Raw genomic sequence first — 5,447 nt, forward strand, 5'->3', positions numbered from 1 at the left:
CATGAAGAATTATAGGTGTTTCCATAGGGTTCTCCTAGGTAATTCACCTCTTCCATTGAAGGGTTCTCAGGATCATAAGCTTCTTCCTCAGATGAAGCTTCCTTAGTACTGCCAGGTGCATTTTGCATTCCAGACAGACTTTGAAAGATCAAATTGACTTGTTGAGTCAATATTTTATTCTGAGCCAAAATGGCATTCAGAGTGTCAATCTCAAGAACTCCTTTCTTCTGACTAGTCCCATTGTTCACAGGATTCCTTTCAGAAGTGTACATGAATTGGTTATTTGCAACCATTTCAATTAGCTCTTGAGCCTCTGTAGGCGTCTTCTTCAGATGAAGAGATCCTCCAGCAGAGCTATCCAAAGACATCTTGGATAGTTCAGAGAGACCATCATAGAAAATACCTATGATGCTCCATTCAGAAAGCATGTCAGAAGGACATTTTCTGATCAATTGTTTGTATCTTTCCCAAGCTTCATAGAGGGATTCTCCATCCTTCTGTCTGAAGGTTTGGACTTCCACTCTAAGCTTACTCAATTTTTGAGGTGGAAAGAACTTTGCCAAGAAGGCATTGACTAGCTTTTCCCAAGAGTCCAGGCTTTCTTTAGGTTGAGAGTCCAACCATGTTCTAGCTCTGTCTCTTACAGCAAAAGGGAATAGCATCAGTCTATAGACCTCAGGGTCAACCTCATTAGTCTTGACTGTGTCACAGATTTGCAAGAATTCAGCTAAAAACTGATGAGGATCTTCCAATGGAAGTCCATGGAACTTGCAATTCTGTTGCATTAGAGAAACTAATTGAGGCTTTAAGCTCAAAGTTGTTTGCTCTAATGACAGGGATAGAGATGCTTCTCCCATAGAAGTCGGGAGTAGGTGCAGTAAAGTCACCCAGCACCTTCCTTGCATTGTTTGCATTGTTGTTGTTTTCGGCTGCCATGGTTTCTTCTTTGAAGAATTCGGTCAGGTCCTCTAAAGAGAGTTGTGCTTTGGCTTCTCTTAGCTTTCTCTTCAAGGTCCTTTCAGGTTTAGGGTCAGCTTCAACAAGAATGCCTTTGTCTCTGCTCCTGCTCATAAGAAAGAGAAGAGAACAAGAATATGTGGAATCCTCTATGTCACAGTATAGAGATTCCTTGAAATGTCAGAGGAAAAGAAAAATAGAAGAAAGAAGTAGAAAATTCGAACTTATCAAAGAAGATGGAGTTCGAATTTTGCATTAAGGGATAGTGTTAGTCCATAAGTGGAAGGATGTGAGAAGAGGAGAAGTAATTTTCGAAAATTAGGTAAAAGATTTTGAAAACATTTTGAAAAACATTAATTGATTTTCGAAAACAAAAGTGGAAAAGAAATAAAATGATTTTTGAAAAAGATTTTGAAATTAGAAATTAAAAAGATTTGATTGAAAACTTATTTTGAAAAAGATGTGATTAAAAAGATATGATTTGAAAACAATTTTAAAAGATATGATTTGAAAATAATTTGAAAAGATATGATTTTTAAAAAAATTTAATGACTTGCCTAACAAGAAAAGATATGATTCAAACATAAAACCTTCCTCAACAGAAAAGGCAAAAAATGTTCAATCAAATCATTAATTGTTAGTAAGTATCTTTGAAAAAGGAAAGAAATTGATTTTGAAAACATTTGATTGAAAAGATATGATTTGAAAAAGATTTGATTTTGAAAAACTTTGAAAACTTGAGAAAAAATTGATTTTGAAAACAGAATCTTCCCCCTTGTGCCATCCTGGCGTTAAACGCCCAGAATGGTGCACATTCTGGCGTTTAACGCCCAAACTACTACCCTTTTGGGCGTTAAACGCCCAGCCAGGCACCCTGGCTGGCGTTTAAACGCCAGTTTGTCTTCTTCACTGGGCCTTTTTGAATGCCCAGCTTTTTCTGTGTGATTCCTCTGCAGTATGTTCTGAATCTTCAATTCTCTGTATTATTGACTTGAAAAGACACAAATTAAAAATATTTTTGGATTTTTAATAATGAGGAATAATCAAAATGCAACTAAAATCAAATAACAATGCATGCAAGACACCAAACTTAGCAGCTTGTATACTACTGACACTAACAACATGAGAATGCATATGAGAAACACAAAAATACTCAAGTCAATAGAATTCAAAGATCAAAACAAGAAAATCATCAAGAACAACTTGAAGATTAATGAAGACACATGCATAAATTTAAAAAATGCAAAAAGAACAGAAACATGCAATTGACACCAAACTTAAGATGAGACTCTAGACTTAAACAAGAAATATTTTTGGTTTTTATGATTTTGTAATTTTTTTTGGATTTTTCGAAAATTAAGTGAAAAGGAAAATAAAGGTATCAAAATTCTTAATGAGAATTCCAGGAATCATGCAATGTTAGTCTAAAGGAATTAGACATAGCTAGCTAAGCTTCAGCAAGACATTGCATTCAAGAGCTAAATTGATGATGATCAATCAGCTTTGGTGATGATAAGAACATCACCTTGAAACACTAGAATTCATTCTTAAGAACTCTGAAGAAAAATAATACCTAATCTAAGCAACAAGATGAACCGTCAGTTGTCCATACACAAGAACAATCCCCGGCAACGGCGCCAAAAACTTGGTGCGCGAAATTGTGATCACTACAACTTCGCACAACTAACCAGCAAGTGCACTGGGTCGTCCAAGTAATACCTTACGCGAGTAAGGGTCGATCCCACGGAGATTGTTGGTATGAAGCAAGCTATAGTCACCTTGTACATCTCAGTCAGGCAGACTCAAATGGGTATAGATGATGAATAAAACGTAAAGATAAAGATAGTGATACTTATGTATATCATTGGTGTAAGAGCTTCAGACAAGTGTATGAAGATGCCTTCCCTTCCGTCTCTCTGCTTTCCTACTGCCTTCATCCAATCCTTCTTACTCCTTTCCATGGCAAGCTCGTGTAGGGTTTCACTGTTGTCAGCAGCTACCTCCCATCCGCGCAGTGAAAGCTAATGCACGTACTCTGTCACAGTACTGCCAATCACCGGTTTGGTTCCCTCCCCTACCGGAATAGAATCCCTCTTTTGCGTCTGTCACTAACGCCCAGTAGGTTACAGGTTTGAAGCACGTCACAGTCATTCAGTCATTGAATCCTACTCAGAATACCACAGACAAGGTTTAGACCTTCCGGATTCTCTTGAATGCCGCCATCAGGTCCTGCCTATACCACGAAGATTCCGATTAAAGAATCCAAGAGATATTCACTAAGCCTCAGATGCTTGTAGAACAAGAGTGGTTGTCAGTCACTTTGTTCATGGGTGAGAGTGGTGATGGGCGTCAATCATCACCTTCATCAAGTTGAAGAACAAGTGATATCTTGGACAAAGAACAAGCGGAATTGAATAGAAGAACAATAGTAATTGCATTAATACTCGAGGTACAGCAGAGCTCCACACCTTAATCTATGGTGTGTAGAAACTCCACCGTTGAAAATACATAAGAACAAAAGTGATCATTGGTTTTGGTCCCTAGAGAGGGAACCAGAAGAACCAAGATCTGATCTAAGAACTAGATGTCCAAAGATGAAAATACAATAGTGAAAGGTCCTATTTATAAGAAACTAGTAGCCTAAGGTTTACAGAGATGAGTAAATGACATAAAAATCCACTTCCGGGCCCACTTGGTGTGTGCTTGGGCTGAGCAATGAAGCAATTTCGTGTAGAGACTCTTCTTGGAGTTAAACGCCAGCTTTTATGCCAGTTTGGGCGTTTAACTCCCATTTAGGTGCCAGTTCCGGCGTTTAACGCTGGGATTTCTTGAGGTGACTTTGAACGCCAGTTTGGGCCATCAAATCTTGGGCAAAGTATGGACTATTATATATTGCTGGAAAGCCCAGGATGTCTACTTTCCAACTCCGTTGAGAGAGCGCCAATTGGGCTTCTGTAGCTCCAGAAAATCCACTTCGAGTGCAGGGAGGTCAGAATCCAACAGCATCTGCAGTCCTTTTGAGTCTCTGGATCAGATTTTTGCTCAGATCCCTCAATTTCAGCCAGAAAATACCTGAAATCACAGAAAAACACACAAACTCATAGTAAAGTCCAGAAAAGTGAATTTTAATTAAAAACTAATAAAAATATAATAAAAACTCAACTAAAACTACCAAAAACATACTAAAAACAATGCCAAAAAGCGTATAAATTATCCGCTCATCAGAGTCTCAACATCCTTTAATTCAGAACCTGAGAGAACCCTTTGGAGACGAAAAAGGGAGGCAAGAGGAAAAAGAATTATTGGCGCTGAAGAAGAGGAAGAGTATTTTGAACCCAACATGGAAGAGAATTTGGAGAACAATCATGAAGAAGAAGCTCATAATCATGCCAGAGAAGGACATGCAAACCGGACTGGGCACGAAAGGAGGGTCTTGGGATCCTATATCAATCCTAATCCAGGAAACTGTGGAAGCAGCATTCAGAAACCCACCATACATGCCAACAATTTCGAGCTAAAACCTCAGCTCATCACTTTGGTGCAAAATAATTGCTCATTTGGAGGAGGTGCTCAAGAAGACCCTAACCAATACTTGACCACCTTCTTAAGGATTTGTGACACGGTGAAGTCCAATGGAGTCCACCCCGATGTCTATAGGTTGCTCTTGTTCCCCTTTTCACTCAGGGACAAGGCAACAAAGTGGCTTGAATCCTTCCCAAAAGAAAGCCTGACAAATTGGGAGGAGGTAGTGAACAATTTTTTAGCAAGATTTTATCCTCCTCAAAGGATTAATAGGCTAAGAACTGAGGTGCAGACTTTCAGGCAACAAGATGGTGAGATACTTTATGAAGCATGGGAGAGATTCAAAGACTTGACAAGAAGATGTCCACCAGAGATGTTTAATGAGTGGGTTCAACTTCACATCTTCTATGAAGGTCTTTCCTATGAGTCAAAGAAGGCTGTAGATCATTCATCAGGAGGTTCTTTAAACAAGAAGAAAACCGTTGAAGAAGCCATAGATGTCATTGAAACAGTTGCTGAGAATGACTACTTCTATGCCTCTGAAAGAAGTAACACTAGAGGAGTAATGGAGCTGAACCACATGGATGCATTGTTAGTCCAAAACAAGATGATCACCAAGCAGCTAGCAGATCTTACCAAGAAGATGGAAGAGAACCAAGTTGCAGCAGCCATCACCTCATCACCAACTCATGAAGGAGTAAACATGGGAGAAGAAGGTGACTGGGAGCAAGCCAACTATGTGGGAAATTCACCTAGACAAGTCCATGATCCATACTCTAAAACCTATAACTCTGGATGGAGAAATCACCCAAACTTTGGATGGGGAAACCAACAAGACCAAGGACAAGATCAGAGACGTTCCAACTTCAACTCCAACAACAATGCCACTCATCAAAACACTTCACAGAGATATTACCAACATCCATCTAACCGACCTTCTCAACCACCTAACCTCAACCCACCATCAT

The 5,447-nt window shown here is 39.1% G+C and overlaps 2 non-coding genes across 2 annotated transcripts; one reads left to right on the forward strand and one right to left on the reverse strand.

Annotated features, from left to right (window-relative positions):
- Positions 1–422: 422 nt before the first annotated feature.
- Positions 423–530, forward strand: LOC130956276 (small nucleolar RNA R71). The gene has a single exon (XR_009077058.1). It is a non-coding gene; the product is annotated as a small nucleolar RNA R71 (small nucleolar RNA).
- A 4,220-nt stretch (positions 531–4,750) lies between these two features.
- On the reverse strand, positions 4,751–4,858 carry LOC130953839 (small nucleolar RNA R71). Its single transcript, XR_009076004.1, has one exon. It is a non-coding gene; the product is annotated as a small nucleolar RNA R71 (small nucleolar RNA).
- Between the last annotated feature and the right edge of the window lie 589 nt (positions 4,859–5,447).

This window comes from Arachis stenosperma, chromosome 1 (genome assembly GCF_014773155.1).
Source record: "Arachis stenosperma cultivar V10309 chromosome 1, arast.V10309.gnm1.PFL2, whole genome shotgun sequence".
Taxonomy (NCBI): Eukaryota; Viridiplantae; Streptophyta; class Magnoliopsida; order Fabales; family Fabaceae; genus Arachis; species Arachis stenosperma.